Here is a 24,905-nt window from a genome sequence, read left to right on the forward strand (position 1 = left end):
AAGGTTCAGCATTTCATGTCTGCCTCCTTTCCATCCATTCAACTAACATTTCCTGATGGCCCACACCGTTCCAGGGACTGTCACATTTGCCAGGGAACTGGAGAGTGCTGACAAGAATAAAAGCATTCTAATCTGTGCCCCACGGGAGTTTAATCCATTTACTTTTTTTTATCAATAAGTAATTATTGATAAGTAAGGACTTACTAGTGCCATTTGGTTGTTCTCCGTCTGTTTTGTACTTCTCTTTTTCCTCTCTTGCTGTCTTTCTTTGTGATTTGATGAGTTTTGCAGTGATATACTTTGATTCTTTTCTCTTTATCTGTTTTATGTCTAGTATAGGCTTCTTCTTTGTGGTTACCAAGACACTTACATAAAAGTTCTTATAGTTACAACAGTCTATTTTAAGCTGATGACAGCTTAACTTCAATTGCATACAAAAACTGCACTTTTTGCTCCCTTCTCACGCTCTGTTATTGATGTCAGAATTTGCTTCCTTTTATGTTGTGTATCCACTAGCACATTTTTTTGGTACAGTTATTCATTATGTTTTTGTCTTTAAACTTTCAGACTAGGGTTAAAAGTGATTTACATACCACCATTACAATATTACATTATTCAGTATTTATCCATATATTTGTTTGTTTGTTTGAAATTTCAGGTGTACATCATTCTATTTTGACTTCTGTATAGAGTACATCGTGTTCACCACCAAAAGTCTAGTTGCCATCGGTCACCGTACATATGTGCCCCTTTACCTCTTTCACTCTCCCCGCACCCCGCTTCCCCTCTGGTAACCACCAATCTGTTCTCTGTATTTATGTATTGTTTGTTGTTGTTGTTGTTGTTTTATCTTCCACACAGGAGTGAAATCATGCAGTAGTTGGCTTTCTCCATCTGACTCATTTCGCTTAGCATAATGCCCTCAAGGTCCATCTATGTTGTCACAAGCGGCAAGATTTCTTCTTTTTTATGGCTAAGTCGTATTCCATTGTATGTGTGTGTGTGTCTGTGTGTGTGTGTGTATCTATCTATATATATTACATGTTCTTTATCCATTCATCTGTTAATGGACACTTAAGTTGTTTCCACGTTTTGACTATTGTGAATAATGCTGCAGTGAACATTGAGGTGCATATTTCTTTTTGAATTATTGCTTTTGTGCTCTTTGGCTAAATACCCAGAATTAGAACAGCTGGATCATATGGTAGTTCTACTTTTATTTTCTTCGAGCATCTCCATACTGTTGTCCCCCATACCTGCACCAATTTACATTCCCACTAGCAGTGTACGAGGGTTCCCTTTTCTCCACATCCTCTCCTACACTTGTTACTTCTTGTCTTTTTAATAATAGCCAGCTGACGGGCAGGCGTGGGGTAATATCTCATTGTGGTTTTGATTTGCATTTCCCTAATAATTAGTGATGTTGAACATCTTCTCACATGCCTATCAGCTATCTGTATATCTCCTTTGGAAAAATTCAGATCCTCTGCCCATTTTTTAATCGGGTTGTTTGTTTACAAAGAAAAAATATCACATAGATACAGAGAACAGATTGGTGGTTACAAGTGGGGTAGGGAGGTGGGGGGAGGGCGAAAGGGGTAAAGGGGCACGTGTGTATGATGATGGATGGCCACTAGACTTTTGGCGGTGAATACGCTGCAGTCTATCCAGAAGCTGAAATAGAATGATGTACACCTGAAATTTATATAATGTTATAAAACAATGTTACCTAAATTTTAAAAAAGACATGGGTCATCGGGCATCAACACAGAATTCTGGCTACCACACAATCCAAGCAGATATGCGACACAAATGCAAACATGTCCTCCAGACACACGAATAAAAACGTTCACAGCATCATTACAGATGGTAGTCACAAACTGGAAACCATCTGAACGTCTATCCACAGTTGAATGAATAAATACAGCGTGGTATATTCGCATCATAGAACACTACACAGACACGAAACAGGAAAATACCCCTACGTGCAACAACATGGGCAGATCTCAATAGCAGAACACTGAGCAAAAGAAGCCAGGCATAAAAACGTACATGATTGATAATTCTATTTACATAAAGTTTAAGAACAGGCAAAAAGACAAAAACAAAAACAAAAACCCCTTATACTGACATAGGTCATAATAGTGGTTAGCCTTCACGTGTAACACCTAGATAGGGGCATAACGTGGGTTTCTGAGGTGCCAGTAATATTCCAGATCTTGGTCTTGGTGGTGGTTACAGGTATGTGTTCACTTTGTGAAAAGTCATCAAATTGTTGTCTCTTATGGTTTGTGTACTCTTCACTTTCTGTGCTATACTTCAATTAAAGAAAATCTAACAAAAATAGAGGGGGAAGACATGTATATAATGCGAGAAGAATTGACAGAAACACACTTCAGACTGAACATCCCTTACTGTAAGCCTAAAGCCTCAAAGGCTATAAAAACTAAAGTTGTTTCTCTGACTCATTTGCCCATAAAACATGACCTGAACAGACATGAGGCTCTTTTTAGTCTTTATCTATCCTTCTTGGCATGAATGTTTATGTTTCCCTGCAGAAATATTGTTTTACTGGATTCACGGTGCTATTCCAGACCCTGCTATGGCTCTTAGTGAAGTGTGGTGTATGAATTCTGAAACATCCGGTCCCAAGAGTTTCAGGTAAGGGATTGTGGATGGGGATTTTAACATAATTAACATAATTCTCTCAGCTGAAGGCAAATCAAGCAGACAAGAACTAAGGAAGACTGCAGAGAGTTTATCAGAGATGGGCTGAATTTCTTGAGGTGTTTTTCGCAACATGTCCTATGATGTGGTTTTCCTCCTTTGACCTAATGATAGGATGGGTTATTAAAATACTACAATATTTCTCAATATCACACCAGTCTCTCATGACTAGAAAAACTGCCAGGATGTAGTAGATTTCCTATGTACTGTTGAACTTTATGCACTCAAACTTTATGGATAAAAAAATTGAACCTATGCTCCTAAGTGAGACAGATCCCTATTTCTGTGTGTGCGTGCACGCATGCGAGCGTATGCATGCACGTTTGTGTATGTCTGTGTGCTTGTGGGCTTGTCTGCATGTACTAGCTTTTACAGGTTTTGGAACCAGGGTTTAGGCTATCCTCATTAAATAAATTTGGAATATTTCTATCTTTGTTTCTAGCTTCTAAATCCATTTAAGAAGGCTTAGGAACTTGTGATTTCTGAAAAGAATTGGATGATTGTATTCATCTCTCCTTGTACTTCCCTCAGTAATTTTGGTTCCCAAACCTAGTTAAAAAAATAACACTGTTTGCTGATGAAGCTGTGACTCCTCAAAAAAGGTGCCTTCCAGAACAGGCAGAGAAGTACACAGGAAAGAACACGGATGCTGACTCAGAGAGACTTGGGAGACTGTCCCAGATCCACCACTTACTTAGTGTATGACTTTCAGCATGATACTGAATCTCTTTCAGCCTTAGTGTCTTCATTCGTGAAATGGGAATATAGCCCCCTCTCTTTCACTGTTTCCCCAAGATTTAGCAGAGAGCAATTCTCACACTATTACCCCACTCAATTAGTGGGCAAACCCACTGTGATCATGAGCAATACATGCATATCAGTTAACAAATAGTGACAACTGACATCAACAAGCGAGAGGTAATAGTTGCTTTAGCAATTTTATGTATTGGAAGTGTTTATTTAGTCTTCTTGAAATCACGCTTAGAATTTCCGTGTATTCTCCTATGTAAAATTTCTATAGACTATTTCTACATAAAACATACCACCTATCGTTTAATTTTCTCAAATCATATATGTATAGAATTTTAAAGGTTAAGTTGAAATACAAGCATTGAATGAAAACAGAAATCACTTAATTCTAAATCTATCCACCCCCTCCCAAAGCTCACCCCTTCCCACCACACACACACACACACACACACACACACACACACTCCTGCTGGCTCCCTGAGACAACTACTTTGAACGTTTACCTGCTTCTGTTGGTACTTACCATGATATTTGAAAATCATAGGCTTATACTGATTGTGGCATATTTCAAAAATGGTCACAAATAAAACTTCTGGTTTCAGCCCCAACATATAGAGAGGGCAGAGATCACCAATCCCATCCTTAAAACAAGAAAACGCTGGAAAAACTGAATCCACCCATGTTTTGGACTCCTCACAGAACTGAGCTGGCAGGGCAAACCACCACGTAAACTCTGGAGCAAGAGTGGAATCCGGAGTGTCAAAACCGAGATCTGCCTCCCTGGATCAGAATCCTCTGTAGTCATAACCTGGTAAGAACATTTAAATGGTAAGTAAGATGAATTTCTTGAAGCTGAATGTGGACTAGCAGGAGAGTGAGAATCTGCTCCCCCTACCCACCCCACCCCTCCACTGCTCTCTCAGGGGGCATCCACAAGTTCATGGACTTTCCCTCCAGGAAACAGATTTTCCTGGTGGAGCTCTGAGAAAGATGCCCTGGTTCTTGCGTCTGGGAGAGAGAGAGAGAAATCAGTGTCAAAATATCTCCCAGAGTCTTTTCCATGACAAAGGCCTACTCTCCAGGGAAAAGACTTTGCTAGACCCTTATCCTAGGTGGAGGAAGGCTATAGCTCCCGCCCCAGCCCGCTCTAGCCCTCCTGTCTCTCCTAAGGGAAACAGAAAAGTGAGTAGGGGCCAAGGCTTCCAGGAAACAATTTGGGAATACTGCAGCCAGGGAAAGGATAGAGGTCACGGGGAGAAGGTAATGCCACTGGAGAAACACTTGTGAAGCTTGCAGCCCAGCGACACAGTCCCTCTAAAAGACCGGGATTTAGTCATGAAGCTGTGGAATTCTCTCCCTCCCCCACACCTTACCACCACATCAGTGGGCTTCTAGAGAAATATCAGTGGATTGTAACTGAAAGCACTTCAAAAACACAGATTCTCTCTCAGCAGGAGTGCTTTGCAAAGCCCAAATTCAAGAGAGGGGACCAAAATAAGGCCACTAGAGCACTGGAATCCTCTGGCAATTATACTGCAGCAAACATAAAACACAGCCTAGCCCCTAGCCAGACTAACATAAATATTCACACTAAATGCCTAGTTACATGAGGTCCTAATTACCCAAAAGAAATTTACTGGCTTTCAACAAAAACATTACGAAGCAGGCCCAAAATTGAGAGAATGGAGAGAAAAGGCAAGCATTAGAACCAATCTCTCATATAACACTCACGTTGGAATTGTCAAACAGGAAATTTAAAATAACTATGATTAATATGGTAAGGGTTCTAACAGAGAAATAGACAACACACAAAAGCAGATGGGTGATTTAAGCAGAGAGATGGAAATCCTAAGAAAGAATTAAAAGGAAAGACTACAAAATAAAAGCACAGTAACAGAAGTGAGGGGCACATCAGTAGACTCAGCGCAACCAAGGAAAGAATTGGTAAGCTTGAAGATAGGTCACAGGTCAGTAAACTTTCCAAACGGAAGTGCAAAGAGGAGAAAAACAGAAAAACATTGCAGCTGAACATCCTTGTCCTGTGAAATTGGAAAAGGTTGACATATTAATCCAAGTGCCAAAAAGGGACACAAGATAGAAAGAACAGAGAAAGATGGCTACTGGAAACAATATGGGTCAAGAACTGCCAAAAGAAATGATAGACAGCAATCCACAGATTCAGGAATCTCAGCAAATACCAAGCAGTATATATACTAAATCCACACACACGCATGCACACACACACACACACACACACACACACATCTAGACATGTTATACTCAAACTATATAAAAATAAAAACTAAGAAAAATGTTGAAAGAATAAGCTAGAGGAGGAAAACACTTTTACCTATAGAGGAATATGGACAAGGACTACAGCCAACTTCTCATCAGAACCCATGCAAAGAAGAAGAGACCAGAGTGAAATATTTAAAGTGTTGATTGAAAAGAAAGTCCACCTACCTGGAATTCTACTGCCAAATAATTATCATTCAAAAGTGAACAAGGAATAAATAGTTTCCCAGACAAATAAAAGTTGAGCAAATTAATCGCCAGGAAACCTGCCTTCCAAGAAATGCTAAGAGACGTTCTTCAGGCAGAAGGAAAATCATATAGGCCAGAAACTTGGGTCTACCTAAAGAAAGGAAGGGGGTCAGTGAAGTATTAAATGGACGTAAATAGCATCTTCCATGTCTTATTCTTGTATCATCTAAAACATAACTGTTTTCTAAAAAGATAATAGTAACAACATATTGGGTGATTATAGCATATGGATAAGTGAAATGATGGACAGAAGCGTCCCAAGCAACGGGAGGGAGGAATTGGGCATACTCTGTTACAAGGTGCCCACACTACACAAGAAGCCATACAGTGTTATTTGCAGGTAGACTTGATTAGTAAAAGCGTGTATTGTAAACTCTAGGGAAACCACTAAGAACAAGTAAAAGAACGAGAAAAAGAAGTATAAGCAATATGCTAAGAGAGGGAATAAGGGAACCATATGAAAAGCTTAATTAAAACCAGAGAAGGCAGAACAAGAGGGGCACAAAGGAGCAAAGCCCACGCCTGACATCATCCTCAATGGAGAAAGGTTGAAAGCTTTTCCTCTAAGATCAGGAATGATCAAGGGTGCCCACTCTCACCACTCCTATTCAACACAGCACTGGAAGTCCTGGATAGAGCATTTAGGCAAGGAAAAGAAATAAAGGGTATGAGAATTCAAAAGGAAGAAACAAAAGTGTCTCTATTTGCAGATGGCATGTTTTTATATATAGAAAATCCTAAACTCGACCAAAACACTGTTAGACCTAATCAACGAATTCAGTAAAGTTGCAGGATACAAAATTAACATACGAAAATCAGAAGCATTTCTATACACTAGCAACAAATTTTCTGAAAAAGAAATAATAAATCGATCCCATTTACAATAGCATTGAAAACCATAAAAATACTTAGGCATAAATTTAACTAAGGAGGTAAAAGACCTCTACTCTGAAAACTACGAGACCTTGATGAAAAAATTGAAGAAGAAACAATAAATGAAAATGTACCTTGTGTTCATGGATTGGAAGAATTAACTTTGTGAAAATGTCCATACTACCAAAAACCACCTATAGATTCAATGCAATTCCTAACAAGATTCCAATGGCATTTTTTTAACAGAAGTACGAAAAGCCCTCCTAAAATTTATCTGGAGCCACAAAAGACCCCAAATAGCCAAAGAAATCCTGAGAAAGAAGAACAAAGCAGGAAGCATCACACTTCCTATGTATATTATATATAGGCTATACTAGAAAGCTATGGTCATCAAAACAGTATAGTACTGGCATAAAAACAGACACACAGACCCATGAAACAGAATCAAGAGCCCAGAAACAAACCCAAGTACACATGGTCAACGAATATTTGACAACGGAGCCAAGAATGCTCAAGGCAGAAAAGACAGTCTCTTCAATAAATGGTGCTAGGCTACTTGGATATTCACATGTGAAAGAATGAAACTGGATCCATAACTTACTCACAAAAATTAACTCGAAATGGATTAAAGACTTAAAGGTAAGACCTGAAACCACGAAACTCCTAGAAGAAAACATAAGACTAAAGCTTTGTGACATGGGTCTTGGTAATGACTTTTTGGATATGACACCTACAGCACAAGCAACAAAATCAAAAATAAACGAGTGGGACTACATCAAACTAAAAAGCTTCCGCACAACAAAAGAAACCATCAATAAAGAGAAAACACAGCCTACGGAATGGGAAAAGATATTTACAAAGCGAATATCTGATAAGCGGTTAGTATCCAAAATATATAAAGAATTCATACAACTCAATAGCAAAAAAACAAATAATCCGATTAAAAAATGGGCAAAGGACCTGAATACACATTTCTCCAGAGAAGATAGATGAAAGGGCAACAGGTACGTGAAAGATGCTCAACACCACTAGTCATTAGGGAAATGCAAATCGAAGCCACGATGAGGTATCACGTTATGCCTGTTAGCATCGCCATCATCAAAAAGATAAGAGAAACAAATGCTGGGGAGGATATGGGAAAAGGGAATCCTTTTGCACTGTTGGTGTGAATGTAAGTTAGTGCAGCCACTAGTGAAAACAGTATGGAGAATCCTCAAAAAATTAAAAATAGAACTACCATATGACCCAGCAATTCCACTTCAGACAATATATCCAAAGGAAACGAAAACACTAGCTCAAAAAGACATCTGCACCCCCATGTTCATAGCGGTATTATTTACAACAGCCAAGACATGGAAACAACGTAAGTGTCCATCAATGGATGAGTGGATAGAGAAGTTGTGGTTCAGCCATAAACAAAATGAGCAAATCTGGGGCCAACCTGGTGGCGTAGCAGTTAAGTTTGCAAGCTCCACTTGAGCGGCCCAGGGTTCACCGGTTTGGATCCCTGGTGTGGACATATGCACTGCTTATCAAGCCATGCTGTGGCAGGTGTCCCATATATAAAGCAGAGGAAGATGGGCACAGATGTTAGCTCAGGGCCAATCTTCCTCAGCAAAAAGAGGAGGATTGGTAGCAGATGTTAGCTCAGGGCTAATCTTCCTCGAAAAAAAAATGAGCAAATTCTACCATTTGTGACAACATGGATGGACCTTGAAGGTAGTATTCTAAGTGAAGTAAGTCAGACAGAGAAAGACAAATACTGTATGTCTCACTTATATGTCGAATCTCAAGAAAAACTCAGAAAAAGAGATCAGACTTTTCCTGAGCAGAGGCAGAGGGTGGGGGGAGTGGTAAGTGGAGGAAGCCGGTCAAAAGGTCCAAACTTCCAGTTATAACATAAATAAGTACTAGGAATGTAATGTACACCACGATGACCCATAGCTAACATTGCTGTATGATATATAAGAATGTTGTTAAGAGAGTAAATCCTGTGAGTTCTCACCACAAGGAGAAAATCTTTTCCTTTCTTTTCTTTTTATTGTATCTATATGAGAAAACAGATGTTAGCTGAACCTATTGTGGTAATCACTTCACAATATATGTAATTCAAACCATCATGCTGTCTACTTTAAACTTATACAGTGATGTATGTCAATTATTTCTCAATAAACCTGCAAAAAAATGTGACATGACATGAAAAAAGAAACAATAAATGAAGTGAATATAAAAGAATTGAAATCATGGTTAATATTAATCCATTTATATCAAAAATCACTTTAAATAAGAATGGTCTAAGTATACCCATTAAAGATATTTTCAGAGTGTAGAACAGAAAGGCCCAACCATATATTATGTACAAGCTCCCATTCAACATAAAGACTCAGATAGCTTAAAAGTAAAAGGATGAAGAAAGGTGCACCATGCTAACACTCACCAAAAGATGCAGTAGCTATATTAATTATAGAGAAAGCATACATCAGAATAAGGAAAACTGTCAGGGACAAAGAAGGGCATTACATAATGATTAAGGGGTCAATTCTCCAAGAGGTTATAAATCTTAAATATGTAAGCCCCTAACCACTCAGTGTCAAACTATGTTTTGCAAAACCTGATAGAAGTTCAAGGAGAAATACATAAGTGCTCGATTATAGTGGCAGATTTCAACACCCCTGTCAGTAATTAGAAAGTCAAGCAGGCAATCAGAAAAGACAGCGATCACCTGAACAGCATTATCCGTCAACTCAATCTACATGACTTTTATAGAATACTCCAATACCAGCAGAATCCACACCCTCTCAAGCTCACAGGAAACATCACAAAGATGGACCATATCTTGGGACAAAAAACACACCTTTACAAATGCAAAGGAATAAGAGTTATATAAAGTATGTTCTCTCACCACAATGGCATTAAACTAGAAATTTAAAAACAGAAAAATAAATGGAAAATCCACATATGTTTGAAAATTAAACAAAACACTGCTAATCAACACATTGATGAAAGCAGAAGGCTTCAGATAAACTTAAAAACATTTTGAATTAAGTTACAATGAAAAAAACCAAAATTTTTGTGATACAGCAACAGCTTTGCTTAGAGGGCAGTGAAATTTATAGCATGAATTTATGTATTGGAGAAGGAGAATATCAGTAACTTGAGCCTTCACCTTAGGAAAGTAGAAAGGAGACCAATTTAAGCCTAAAGTAAATAGAAGAAAATTAGTGATAAAAATTGAGCAGAAGCCAGTGAAATTGAAAGCAAGAAAACCATAGCAAAAAGCAATGACAAGAAAAGCCAGTTCTTTGAAAAGATCAACAAAAGAGGCAAACCTCTTTATAACCAAGAAAAACAGAGAAAGGACACATCTTATCAAGGTTAGAATTGAAAAAAGGGACATCACTACTGGTCTCACAGGCACTAAAAGGATAATAAATGAATACCATTAACAACTCGATGCCTGCAAATTTGATACATTAGATGAATGGCCACATTTCTTGAAAGACACTACCTACCAAAACCCACACAGACAAATAGATAACCTGAATAGTTATATACTTATGACTTGGGCCCAGACATTTTCCCAGGTGATTCTAAACAAACATTTAAGGAAGAAATGATACCAATTTGGCAGCATTTCTTCCAGAAAATAGAAATGGAGGAACACTTCCTAACTCATTGTTTGAAGTCAGCATTACGCTAATAGCAAGAGAGACAAAGATGTTGCAAAAAAGGAAATCTACAGACCAATATCTCTCATAAACATTGACATAAAACTCCTCAACAAAATATTAGTAAAATGAATCCGACAGTGTATAAAAAGAATTACATAGCAAAACCAAATGAGATTTCTTTCAGGCATGCAAGACCAGTTCAACATTTGAAAATCAATCAATGTAGTTTCCATATCAACATATTAAAGAAGAGAAATCATATGATTATATCAATTGGTGCAGAAAGTATGTGATATAATTCAACACTGTTCATGTTAAAAACTCTCAGTAAACCAGGAATAGAGGAGAACTTCCTCAGCCTGATAAAGATCTATGAAAAACCTACAGATAACACAATAGTTAAGGTTGAGAGACTGGATGCTTTCCCCCTAAGACAGGCCTGCTGTTATCACTCCTTTTCAACACATAATGGAATCCTAGCTTGTTTAATAAGAAAAGAAAAAGAAATTAAAAGTGTAGAGATTGGAAGTGTTGTAATAAAAGGATTTTTATTTGCATAAGACATGATTATCTATGTAGAATATTCCAAAAAAAATCTAAAAAAAACTGTTGAATTAATAAGGGGGTTTAGCCAGGCCACAAGATACAAGGTCAATATACACAAGGCAATTGCTTACCTATATATGAGCAGTGAACAATTTGTTGTTGTTAGTGTTGTTGAGTCCTTTCTGACTCCTAGTGACCTTGTGTACAGCACAGTGGAACTCTGCCCCATATTTCTGCGCCATCCTCTCACTTTCTGTGCTATACAGACAATGCTCCTCTGCTATTCATATGGTTTTCACTGCCAATTTTTTCGAAAGTGGGTGCCTAGGTCCTTCTTCCTAGTCTGTCTTAGTCTGGAAGCTCTGGTGAAACCTGTCCACCATGGGTGATGCTGCCGGTATTTGAAATACTGGTGGCTTAGCTTTCAGTATCACAGCAACATGCAGCCACCCAAGTATGACAACTGAGAGATGGGTGGTATGCTTCCCTGATTGGGAAATGAACGCAGGCTGCAGTGGTGAGAGCACTGAATCTTAACCACTAGACCACCAAGGCTGGCTAGTAAGCAATTAAATTTGATATTTTTAAAAAATCACCTTTTACAATAGCAACCCTACATATGAAGTACTTAGGTAAAAATATAGCAAATATGCACAGGATGTCTTTGTGGAAAACCACAAAAAGTGATGAAAGAAATAAAAGATATAACTAAAGGAGAGAGATTTTATATACCTGGGCCAGAAGACTCATAATTGTTAAGATTTCAATTTTTCCCAGACTTATCTATAGAAACAACAGGATAGCAATCAAAATTGCAGCAAGCTCTTTGTAGATATTGACATACTGACTCTAAAGTTTATATTGGAAACCAAAGGCTCTAGAATAGACAACACAATTCTGAAAAAGAAGAACAAAATTGCAGGACTTATATTATCTGATTTCAAGACTTACTAGAAAGCTACAGTAACCAGGACAGTGTGGTATTGACAAAGAATAGACACAGAGTTCAGTGCAACAGAATGGCAAGCCCAGTAATAGACCCGCACAAATATTACTCAACTGAAATTGACAAAGGGATAAGCACAATTTGATGGAGGGAAAAAATTAGTCTTTTCAATAAATGGTGGTAGAACAATTCAGAGTCCAAGGAAAAAATATTTAACCTAGATCCAGACCTCACACTTTTATAAAAATTAATTAAAAATGGACCAATGTCTTATATACATAAAATCCAAAACATAAAAATCTGGAAGAAAACATAGGAGAAAATCAACATGACTCTGTTTGCTGATGAGCTTTTAGACAGAACACCAGAAGAAGAATCCATGAAAGAAAGAAAGCTAAGTTGGACTTTCTTAAAAACAAAAACTTGTGCTCTGCAAAAGAGACTGTTAAGAAATTAAAGACAAGCCAGAGACTGGAAAAAAATATTTGCAAAATTCATGTCCGATAATGGGCTTGTATCCAAATATATGAAGAACTGATAAAACTCAACAATTAATAAACTAATAACTCAATTATAAATGGGCAAAAGATCTGAACAGACACCTCATCAATTAAGATGTAAAAATGGCAAATGAGCATATGAAAGAGTGCTCAGTATCATTTGGCATTTGGGAAAGGCAAATTAAAGTAATAATGAGATAACACTACACATTGTTAGAATGGCTAATATCTGAACAAATGACAAAACCAACTGCCGGTGAGCATGCAGAGCAACAGGAACAGTCATTCATTTAAGGTTGGAACTCTAAGTTGTACAGAAACTTTGGAAGACAGTTTGATAGGTTCTTACCAAAGTTAAACAGTCTTACAGTAATATGATCCAATAATCGTGCTATTTGCGCACTGACTTAAAAACTTACATCCTGTCAAATAAAATACAAATCTAGAATTAGTAAGGAGAAACTTTTTTCAAAGGATTATTGTAAGGAAAAGGGTCTGGGGGAAGGGACTGTGGTAACAGGGAGAACACTCTGACCATAAGATCAGCAAGCATCTCAAGAGTTAGGCAAAAAGGCTCTTTCTTTTATATAGCGGATACAAAGAACCCAGTGTAGGGGAATGGAATGAAAGGGGTGCGTGAACAGATAGCAAATCAAAGAATGTTTCACCCTGAGGCCAATCTCCTCTCAGGAGGGGTTGTGTGCTGGCTCAGGCTGAAGGTGGATCAAAGTTACAAAAACTAGGGGAAGGAGAGAACCTTAAGCAGAGTCTGATTAACAAGTATTTTGCTCCAGTTGTACACAAGTAGTTCAGCTAATCATTTAAGAGTTGAGGAATGGGAATTTGGAGGGACTGTGTCTGGTTTTGTCATAGGTAAACAAGGGCGGCACCCCTGAATTTTATCTGAGTTATATGGGGAAGGGAGGCTCCTTGCAGTAAGTAGTTTCCCGGAACACAAAGTATGGGAATATCTCTTAACCTTCACTGTCTTCCAGGATCACAGGGCTTGGGTAAAGTTCAACACTGTCAGTCTACACAAAATCCTGCACACCAATGTTTTTGGCACCTTTATTCATAATTGCAAAAATTGGAAGTAACCAAGGTGTACATCGATGTGAATGAATGAATGATCTTGGTGCATCTATACAATGGAATGCTATTTGACAAAAGAAAGGAACGATCTTTCAAGCCAGGGAGAGATATGGATGAATCTTAAATTCCTATTGCTAAGTGAAAGAAGCCATTCTCAAAAGGCTATATATGGTGTATCCAACTATCAGAAACTGTGAAAATGCCAGAAATAGAGATAGCAAACTGATCAGAGTGTTTGACAGGAGTTGTGGGAGGGGGACTTGAGTAGGTAAAGCACAGGTAATATTTTAGGGCAGTGGTACTATTATGTGTGATAATGTAATGGTAGTTACATGACACTATGCATTTGTCAAAATCCATAGTAATTTACAGCACAAAGATTGAGACTTAATGTATGCAAAATTTAAAGGTATTATTAAGGATATCGGGATATCAGGATGGAATGCAGAATGTAAAAAAAGAATCTAACTATAATTCAAACGTATAGAAAAATTGCACTAAAGGGGGAGAGGGAAACAATGCTGACCTAAGTAACTTTGGAAGTTAAAGAAGTCTGTAAAGCTAAAGAGAGAAGAGAATTTGTATATGCAATGTACTCTAGTGGACAAACTTTTTTCCTATGTTTGTACAGGTTTAAAAAACTGAAACCATTATGCATGTGCACTGCAACTGAACAATTCAGGAAATGAGTGGTAGATGGTGAGGGGCAGGGTTCTCACTGCTGGAGTGGGAGGTTAGAGATAATGAAGGGGAAGCAGCAAGAATGATCCATGCAATCACAGATTAGAGCTGAAGGCATCAGTATGAATTCATATTTAAGTTAATATAGAGATTGATGCTTACATATAATAAAATTTATAGAAAAGTGAGTTAAAACATTTGGGCCTCTGTATCTGCAGGTTCTGCATCGGAGGATTCAATCAACCGTGGATCAAAAGGCCTATGATGACTGCATCTGTACAGAACATGTACAGACTTTTGTTCTTATCATTATTCCCTAAACAATACAGTATAACAATTATTCATGTAGGGTTTACATTGTATTATGTATTATAAGGAAGCTAGAGATGATTTAAAGTATATGGGAGGGGCCGGCCCCGTGGCAGAGTGGTTAAGTTCGTGCGCTCTGCTTTGGCAGCCCAGGGTTTCACTGGTTTGGATCCTGGGCACAGACATGGTACCGCTTGTCAGGCCATGCTGAGGCGGTGTACCACACAGCACAACAAGAGGCATTCACAACTAGAATCTACAACTATGTACTGGGGGGCTTTGGGGAGAATAATAATAAAAGAAAAAAGATTGGCAACAGTTGTTAGCTCAGGTGCCAACCTTTAAAAAAGAATTAAAAAAATTAAAAATAAAGTATATGGGAGGGTGTGCACAGTTTATATGCAAATACTACACCATTTTATATAAGGGGCATGAGCACCCAGGGATTTTGGTATCCACAGGGGCTCTGGAACCAATCCTCCAAGGATACTGAGGGACTACTGTATACACACATGTATTTTCTTGTTTTTTAGCTGAGAGGGCCTAGAAGCCACTTCCTCCAAGAAGCAATGAGGACACCTGGCACACAGATATTGGTTTTTAATACCATTTCCTAATAAAAGGAAACAGTGTTCCTTGGAGAACTAGCTGATTCTACAAGCCTGGAAATATCCAAGATGAGGCTGGAACATATGCAACATGGAAATGTGTAAGATGAGCTAGAAAACAAAGATTTATTCAAAAAGAAACCCCATATAATGGGAGCATATATCAAAGGGACCTAAAAGACAACTGAAAGTGCTCTCAATGACCAAAACTGGAACAATTTAAGAAACAAAAGAAATTTTAAAAATTGGTTTCGGGGCCGGCCCGGTGGCGCAGTGGTTAAGTTCGCACGTTCCGCTTCTTGGTGGCCCAGGGTTTGCCGGTTTGGGCCCTGGGTGCAGACATAGCACCGCTTGGCAAAAGCCATGCTGTGGTAGGCATCCCGTGTATTAAGTAGAGGAAGATGGGCATGGATGTTAGCTCAGGGCCAATCTTCCTCAGCAAAAAGAGGAGGGTTGGCAGTAGTTAGCTCAGGGCTAATCTTCCTCAAAAAAAAAATTGGTTTATAACTCAAATATTTAAAAAAATGAGACCATTGTGAAATAAACAAACAAAGAAATGAATAAATAAATAGGGGAGCATAGATAGAGGATCCATGCAGAATAATTCCAAATAATTTACATAATGCTCTGCCTTCATGAAAAGGATGCATAACTCTCCACCAGTTAAGTGTGGTCTGTTCTTAATGACTTTCTTCCAAAAAGCAAAGTGTGGAACGGGGTAAAAAGAGTAACTTTACATTGGAGAAATCTGACAAACACTATTTCAGCCAGGTGATTAAGTTCTGCTTGAAGAATCAAAAATTATGTTGATATTATGTACTCTTGATAGGATTTGATGAAAATAGCATTTTACCTCTGTGGTTTTTCTCCCATAACTCACAACACCGGTCTAATCATGAGAAAAACATCCGATGAATCCCAATAGAAGGATATTCTATAAAATGTCTTCCCAATCCTCTAAACTGGCAAGGTCATCTGAAACAAGGAAAGTCTGAGAAACTATCACAGCCAAGAGGAGCCTAAAGTACATCTAAATGTAATACAGTAGGCTAGATGGGATCCTGGAACATAAAAAGGACATTAGATAAAAGTTAATAAAATCTGAATAAAGTACTCACTTTAGCTTCTTCTGTCTCTCAGGTCCACCAGCAAGGAATAATTGAGACCCTAATGGCACCAGGCAAACCGAGCTGACAAAATTAGCACCACAAAGGCTCTGAAAACACATTTTCTTAGGAACCAGAGCTTCAGAAAGGAGGCTACTATCTGCATGCTAAATCTAAACAGGGTGGCTACCTTCTAAAATAAAATATTTAAATAGGCTCTAGAGACTCCTAACATAATAGCCAAAGTGACCAGGATACAATAGAAAATAACTCATCATAGCAAGAACCAGGAAAATCACAACTTGAATGAGAAAAGATAATCAAGTAGCACCAACATAGAGATGAATCAGATGTTGCAATTATCTGACAAATATTTTAGAGCAACCATCATAAAAATGCTTCAATAAGCAATTATAAATTTATTGAACCCAATGAAAAAATGGAAATCTCAGAGAGAAATAGAAGCTATAAAAAACAAAAGGAAACTATGGAATTGAAAAAAAGAACAGCAACAGAAATTTTGAAACATTGCTGGATGGGCTCAAAAGTAGAGTGAAGATTACAGAAGTTAGCATTATTGTACTTGATCAATAGAATTTGCCAAATCTGAGAGAGAGGGAGGTAATAGACTGAAAAGAAAAAAATGAACAGATTCTTCCTCAGGATATTTTAGGACAATAACAAAAGTTTCAAAATTCCACATGGTCAGAGTCTCAGAAAAAAGAGAGTGCAGCTGAAAAACTTTAAGAAATGATGGCTTAAAATGTCAAAAACTTGGTGAAAAATATAAACCTAGAGAATCTAGAAAATGAGTGAACCACATATATGACAAACCCAAATAAATCTACACCAAGACACATCATAGTCAATCTTTTATAAGTAAAGACAAAAATTTTGAAAGCAGTGAGACCAAAATGACACATTGATTATAGGGGAACAGCATTTTAGTGACCATAAACTTCTCATTTGACTAAGGGGGCCATTAGGAAGTGTCATGACATTTAAGTGTTTAAAAAAAGTACTGTCAATCATGAACTTTGTATCCAGCAATACTATCTCTAGTGAATGAAGGAGAAATCAAGACATTCTCAGGCAAAGGAAAGCAAAAAGAATTGGTAGCTAGCAGATCTATGCTGAAAGCAAAGTTAAAGCAGGTGCTTAAAACAGAAAAGAAATGATCAAAGGAGGACTCTGGGAGCACCAGAAAGGAATAAAGTGTAGTAGAAAGAAAACACATGTGGGACATACAATAGCCTATCCTTTTCCTCACGAGTTGTAGAAATCAGATTACATGATTAAAACAAAAATCATAAAACCATCTGATAATCCAGGTGATTTTGTTTAAAAGTGGGAAAGGCAAAGGGACCTAAAAAAGTGAGGTTTCCAAACTTCAATCAAAGTGATGAAACTTGCTACTAGTAGACTGTGACAAATCACATGTGTATACTGTAAATCCCAGAGCAACCGATGAGAAAATTTTACAAAGCAAAACACTCAGAAACACTAGACAAAAATCAAGACGGAACCCTGTAGTGTTCAAAGTAAGGCACAGAAAGGCAAGAGAGGAGGAACAGTTGTATGAGATACAGAGGAAAGAAAAGAAAACAAATAATAAATTGGCAGACATAAACACTAGCATATCAGTAATTACCGTAACGTAAACTGACTAAATACATCAATTAAAAGGCAGATATTGGCATTGTCAGTATGACACATGACCTAATCATAAAATGTTTATATGAAAATCATTTCAATTTTAATGATATAGGTAAATCAAATGTAAAAAGGATAGAAAACGTCATATCATGCAGACATAAATTAAAAAGCAGATGTGTTTGTCAGGTTTCTCTGCTGTGAAGTTCCTTTCCCCCCTTTCCCTACCGTAACCTTTGGGAGGAACGACCATGGGCAGTCCGCATTTAGAGTGGGGAGTTATGCTCCACTTTCTTGAGGGCAGAGTATTTATCTAAACTATTTGGAATTCTTGTGCACAAATTTCTTTTCTCCATTTATTAATTTATTCAGTCATTATTTCTATCAGTATGGACTCATGGATATTTATTTTATACTCTGAGTTATAATCCAGTACTACCTTGTTTTGTTGCTCAAATTTCTACTTTGGCCATTAAAAAAAAGCAGGAGTAACTATATTAATTACATAAAGTAGATTTCATCACGAAGACAATTAGTAGAGATCGAAACAAAACATTACATAATAAAAGAATCAATCCTCCGGGAGGAGTCTCTCCTGATTCCTCCTATCTACCCCTCCTATTGGTGTGTATGGGTCTTTCTCTACGTTTCAGAGCCCTCTGTTCTTACCCCTGTCGGAGCAAACGCCACGCTATTTTGGTGGTTATATTTTTCTATAACTGACTCCAACAGATTGGAAAGCCTGATCTATCTCCACATCCTCAAGAGTCCGGAATAGTACCTAGTGCCCAGCAGGCGCTCAGTAAATACTTGCCTTATGACTGAAATTCAGGCAAGTAAAGGCTGTTTTGATAGGGTCAAGGGAAGGGTCTCTTTACGCCGCGTTCGACAAGTGGCCAACCTGGCTGATGCAATGAGGCTACTGCTCGGTGACTTACTAGGAAACGAAGGACGGTGGGCACACGCTTGGAAGGCTGCAGGCGCCACGGCCAGAGTGAAGAGCAGCGCGAATGCTCAACTGCGGGGGTGAAAGAGGGCTGGGGATCTTGCCGCCGCCTGTGCAGCCATCGCGGTCGTGGGCGCGCAGCGGTGCCCACCTGTCCAAGGCCAGGTGGGGAGCCACGCGGCAGGGAGGAAGCCGGCGGCGGCCGAGAGGGATCCGGCAAGGCTGAGGCGGAAGCGCTGGTGGCGGCGGTCTCCGAGAGGCGAGCTCGGAAGATCCGCTGCCCTCCCCGAAGCCGCTGGCACCCGCCCTGTCCCCCAAAGAGATGGACCTGGGCGCGCAGCGGGAGCGCTGGGAGACGTTCAGGAAGCCGCGGAGCCTCAGCTGCGAGGGGAGCGCTGCGTTCCTGCTGGACACCCTCGAGTACCCAGGCCCCGTGCGCTACACCGGGGGCTGCCACTGCGGCGCGGTTCAATTTGAGCCAGGGCCCCTGCACACCTGTGAGTTCCGGATCGCAGCTGCAGGCTGTCCAGGAAGCAGCAGCACCGACACTTCCTCGTCCTGGCCTCGCGCTTCACGCTCCTCCTGGGCGCCGAGAGCATCGTCACGGATCCATCCCACACGCAGCCGGCGGCGCTGCACAGTTTCTGCAGCAGGTGTGGGGTGCAGAGTTTCCACGCAGCTGCCTCTGACCCCGGGGTTTACCGCGTTGCCCCATACTGCCTGGACGCGCGCACCGTGCGCAGTGGTGGTCATCGAGGAGGTCGACGGTGGCGATTGGCTGGGGGGAGGTGGGGGAGGGCGGTGCCCCCGAAGGAGCACAAGGCCGTCCAGAATGCGTCCACCGAGTGAGCCCCTGCCTCTCCTACTGAAGAGGAGTAAGGACTGGGGCTGCAACACGCCTGAAACGTGCCCAGGGCGCCCCTTGAGGGACGGAGCCACCTCAGTGCTTGTAACAGAATTATTGTATGAAAGAGATCTGTTTTTAGACTGGTGAACCTGTGATGTCGCTCCAAGCTTCTATCCCTTTCCTTTAAGTGTTTTTCAACAGACTTGCTTCTAATTAAAAAAAAAACTGAGCACGCATTTGTGTGTGTAGAAGGATGATCTTCCAATCCAATAAGCAAGTAGTCTCTACTTTTTCAAGTGTTTTACGTCACTCACTTTGATTATTCTGCATACAGTTCTTACAAATCATTTGCAGATTATTCATATATACTGTACGGTTTTGGTGCTATTACGAACAGGATTGTTTCTAACAGTTGCATCAGGTATGTAGGACCACTACATCCAAACAGTTTTATAAACCTTTACTAGCACACTTTCTGTTGATCAACTTTGTGTGTGTGTATTTTAGGTAGACACTTTCGCTACTTAGCGATATGCATTATTTTCAGACACATTGTTTATTTAATATATTTTTACATAATATGTTTAAGATTCAGTAGTGTTACATACCTCATTGTGCTTAGTTTTCAAATTATGTTGACATTTTTCTTGGCTTTGTTTTAAAAACTGTCTCTGGGTAGGAGAATGGGGAGACAGAAGAACGAGAAAGATGTCTGTGCACTGTATGCCCTCTGATGTTTTGAAATTCATATCTGGTACATGTGTAAAGTATTCAGAAGTAAATAATAAGTAGAAAAGTATGTGTTTCTATGTTGTATATTAAAAATAAGCATTAATTTATCTGTAATTTCTTGATACCTGAGATTTTTATCAAACAATAGGTGGTGAGTGTCTTTTCCTGTCAAATGGTATGTATTAGCATCATCATTTAATGACTTCATAGAATTAAAAATGTGGATCTTCCATAATGTATTTAACCAACCTCTTCTAATAGATGTTTATCTTTTTTCCACCTTTTCACTATAATAATGATATTTCAAAGGATTAAGGTACAAACAACTATCCTCAGTGTTCTATCACTTGGGTAAAAGGGCCTGGAGCTTTTCCATCTCTCTTTTTCTTGCTGTCTGTCTCTCTTCTGTACATATGTTTCATTAGATGTGCATTCATTGTACACTGAATTGTTTAACTTGACTTACCTATTCAACAAATTAAAACCCTACTAAGTAGATATGTGTTTCCACGTATATTGCAAATAACATGACTGTGCCATCATGCAGAGAAGCTATCATCCTCCAGTCTCTACCCTTCATTATCCATCATCCCCCACCCCAGACTACAGTGAGGGAATTTACAATTTATGACCTGGTTTATCTAAGACGTCCCCTAGTTCCCAAGCATCCTCCTTAGTTCTTTGGAATTTCTTGTCCCAGCCCTTCACCCTCTAGAGGCTGAGTCGAGGTAGAAAAGGGAGAGGTGGAGGGAGAACATGAACATGCTTATATGCCTTAGGAGGTTCAGCCATCTTTATAGTCAGAAAATACCAAATTGCACCTAGAGTTGCACCTATATGGCATTCGATTGCATGGACAGGATCCAGGGAGCTAGAGAAAGAAATGGCTTAAGACTTCATGTTTCTACCACATCAGTGTTTCTGTACAAATATGTGTATATATAATTTTTCTAAATTTCTAAAAGTGACTTTTCTTTCAAAGTGAATATTGACTATTTTCCGCTTCTCTATGTCATGTGCAAATCTTTCATGAGTTTATTTGGTTAAAAACCCATGTTCAAAAGTTTCAGATGGCATTGTTAACTGGTATACAATTTTATGGGTCCTTAGGGAGTTTGGCACAGGTTGTGTGTTGTCAGTGTTTTTCCCCCATCTCCAAAGAAGGCCTTAGTATTGCTTTACGTGTTAGCTGTCATTTTTCTTTTGCATAAAATATATAATAAACTTAAAAATTGTATATGAAATGGTTGTCCATGCACCATTAAAGTCATCATGGACACTGACAGTGGTCTGTGTGCCATGCTTTAGGCATTTCTTACTTCAAGGAAAGAGCAAGGACTTTGCATTTGAGCCTGGGCTAAATACCAACTCTTCCACCTACTGCTGTCTAGATTTGTAAAATCTGTAAATACCCACAGTAACCTTCATTGTGAGGATTAAATGAGGTCATGTGTATAATCTCCTGGCACAGTAACTGACACCCTGCAAGCACACAATAAGAATTTGCTATGATTATTGATCGTATTAGATCAGGACATTGATAAACAGAACCAATGTTCATGATTGTACTCAGTTCTAGGATTGAGACACTTTCATGTACGTTCTCTCAGGTGCCATTTTTTGGCCACTTAAAGTGAGAATCTGAGCAGTCCAGTGGTGGGGTAGAAGGAGTAATAGGCCACAAGTCTTCAGGAGGCTAGATGCTCTTTCCCCTTTTAATGGATTCACCAGACAATACCTACCGTTTCTTCTCTGGCCTCCCAGACATGCTCCTGTCCTCATTCATCCAAGCCTCTAACAAAGGAATCACCCTAGATGGAACCTCATCCTACCCCACCTCATACCCTATTCTCTCTCCAGCTTTACTCCACTTTCTGCCTATCGGGTGCCCAGCACTGTTCTCCATGCCTGGATAGAGCAGCGAACAAAAGGCATTCCCTAGGCCCCTATCACTTCCATCTGGCAGATGAGAGAGACAAATAACTGTCAGCTTACAACACAGTTTGTCTAGGGAAACAACAGAGCACTGTGGGAGCACGGAGAAAAGGCCTCTATTCTTGGACCAGTTAATAAACTTTTCTGGGCCTCAGTTTCAGGGTCCTCATCTCTAAAACGGTTACACTGATAATACTTATCTCCTAAGGAACCTAAAGAGACCAGCTATACTCCAGGAGAAACCATTAACTCTGTGTCTTGTGTCAGTCACACATCGGTGTGGAGGGGAAGCATTCCAGGACCCCTGAGAATCTAGACTACCCTGGGACCATGGGTGAGGAACCGGGGAGTGCGGGCAGTATTGGTGCCATTTCCATCTTTTCTTCTATGTCTTCACATCTACCGAAGGGGCTTCTTTTATTTAGTAGGTGTTCTGTGCTATGTGGACTTAAAATTATAGATTGTAACTCAAGTTAGTCCTCACAGGTCATGCTATAGAAGATGGTACCAGCAGTGGCATATCGCCCTCCGGTGGACATTGTAAGTAATGTCACATTACTGGATGACTGTACTGTAACACTTGAGAAATTCAAAGGTGATGGGTGATACTTTCTTCCTCAGAGTCTCTGGGAAAGAAGTTTAGTAGTGGGATGCTTTCCTCTGCATTAAGTGTTCCAGGAATTAGAACCATGAAGAACAGTATCAAGCAGAAACAGAGGACCTGTCTCTTTCTCTGTCTCTTTTCATGAAATAGGAAATCTTCCCCAAAATCATTGCTCCTAGATTTTATTTCCAATTTTCTTTTTCTGAGCTGAATAAGATCTTGCTCTATTTAGTATGCTAAGAAAATAACCTCTATCAGTAAATTTAATCCAGCTTTAACTGTGATATAGGAATAGGAAATTGATGTGGATGCATTATTTCTATCTGCTTTTTATCCTTATCCTATGAATTAAGACGTCTAGCTGTCATAGTGCCTTTCCTTACACTTGTATGCCTGTCCTGAAGTAGCCTCTGGGATAGATAGTACCTGGTCTCAGTCATTGTGGAGCTCACAGCATTTTGGAGGAGACACACAACAAAACAAGAAACTACAACAAACTGTAGTAGGTGCTCATGGTGACGGGGAGATTCAAGAGGTCCTGATAATACATATCAAGACGGGGGCAACCCAGAACTTTTCAAAAGAAAAGACGTGCCATATGAGACATACCAAATAAGTAAGAGTTGGTTAGGTGGAAAGTGGAACTAGAATTTTCCAGGGAGAGGGAATAACATATATGAAGTCTTGGAAGTCTGAGAGAGTGTGATGAATGTGAGGAACAGACTTCTATTCTGGCCTCAATATCAGATCATAAATTATATTTGTTTCTTACTCTCTGTAAACATTTTGAGGGTAAAGACACTAACCAATTTTTTCTGAACTCCAAGTGCTCAGTACAGCATCTGACATATCAATATTCAATATTTATGTATGTATAAATATACATACATTTACCCTCAAAAAGCCACCAATATGAAGTCACTAAATAGATACCTAAGAAGAGATGTGCAGTTGCACACGGTTAAATAACATTTCCACAATACAGATACAAGAGATGTCAATAACTTCAAGAACATAGATAATAGTAAAAGGTAATAAAATAATTAGGAAGCAAGAAGTTTTGGATATTTTTATCTTTTTTTAATATAATTAATTTTAGGTTCACATAACTCAATTTTTAATCCTCAGGTCTAATGAGTTGGTATGAGCTTCATACAGCACACCACTGGTCTTGATACCCTTTCCTCCACAGATTCATGAAGCCCTGAGACAGAACCTAACCAGTCCATCACAAAGAGAACCTCACCTTTTACACTCCTTCTCCAGCTGACCTAGAGGACTATAATTAGGATCCAGTTTCCCTAAAATTACCTTTCCTTTAAACCTCAAGTCCCTTACTCTAAACTTAAAGCCTCTAGGAAACCCTGGTTCCAGGCAATTACCATCATCTGTGGGTGTGTTGGGTCAATGCAGAAATGCGTGGTGCTCTGTTCTCTATGGTCTTAATCCTTGTCTTTGTAGAGGCAGTCCTTTACTTCATGGTAAAAGAATGTTAAATGAGCTCTTAGTAACATTTTATTGCCAGGATTTGAATAGGAGAGGAGTGAGGAACTGGGAGAGAGGAAGGGGAAGAGAAGGAGAAAGAGACTGAGTTAGAGAGAGATAGAGATAAAGATGATAGAGATAGAGGTAGAGATAGAGATAGAAAGATAGAGATAAAGGTAGAGAGAGAGAGAGAGAGATAGAGGTAGAGAGAGAAATAGGAGTTAAAAGTAGGCTGGATATTTGTTACAATTCCAGCAACGTCAGTATTTCTGGATTTGAAAAAATTTTGTATGTAAATCCTCCTTTTTTTCTAGGTGAGAACTATACTATTTAATAAAGAACTGTGTAGC

General features: G+C 39.1%; 1 long non-coding RNA gene and 1 pseudogene across 1 annotated transcript in view; both read left to right on the forward strand.

The window, feature by feature from the left end:
- The window catches only part of LOC139042676 (uncharacterized), a 29,376-nt gene extending 14,214 nt beyond the window's left edge, over window positions 1-15,162 (forward strand). The window contains exons 2-4 of the long non-coding RNA XR_011499679.1: window positions 2,559-2,661; window positions 4,080-4,288; window positions 14,549-15,162. This is a non-coding gene — a long non-coding RNA (uncharacterized lncRNA). The remainder of the gene's footprint in view (window positions 1-2,558; window positions 2,662-4,079; window positions 4,289-14,548) is intronic.
- Window positions 15,163-16,368: 1,206 nt separating this feature from the next.
- LOC139042675 (centromere protein V-like protein 3) lies at window positions 16,369-22,446 on the forward strand (annotated as a pseudogene).
- The last annotated feature ends 2,459 nt before the right edge of the window (window positions 22,447-24,905 follow it).

Source organism: Equus asinus, chromosome X (genome assembly GCF_041296235.1).
Source record: "Equus asinus isolate D_3611 breed Donkey chromosome X, EquAss-T2T_v2, whole genome shotgun sequence".
Lineage (NCBI taxonomy): Eukaryota > Metazoa > Chordata > Mammalia > Perissodactyla > Equidae > Equus > Equus asinus.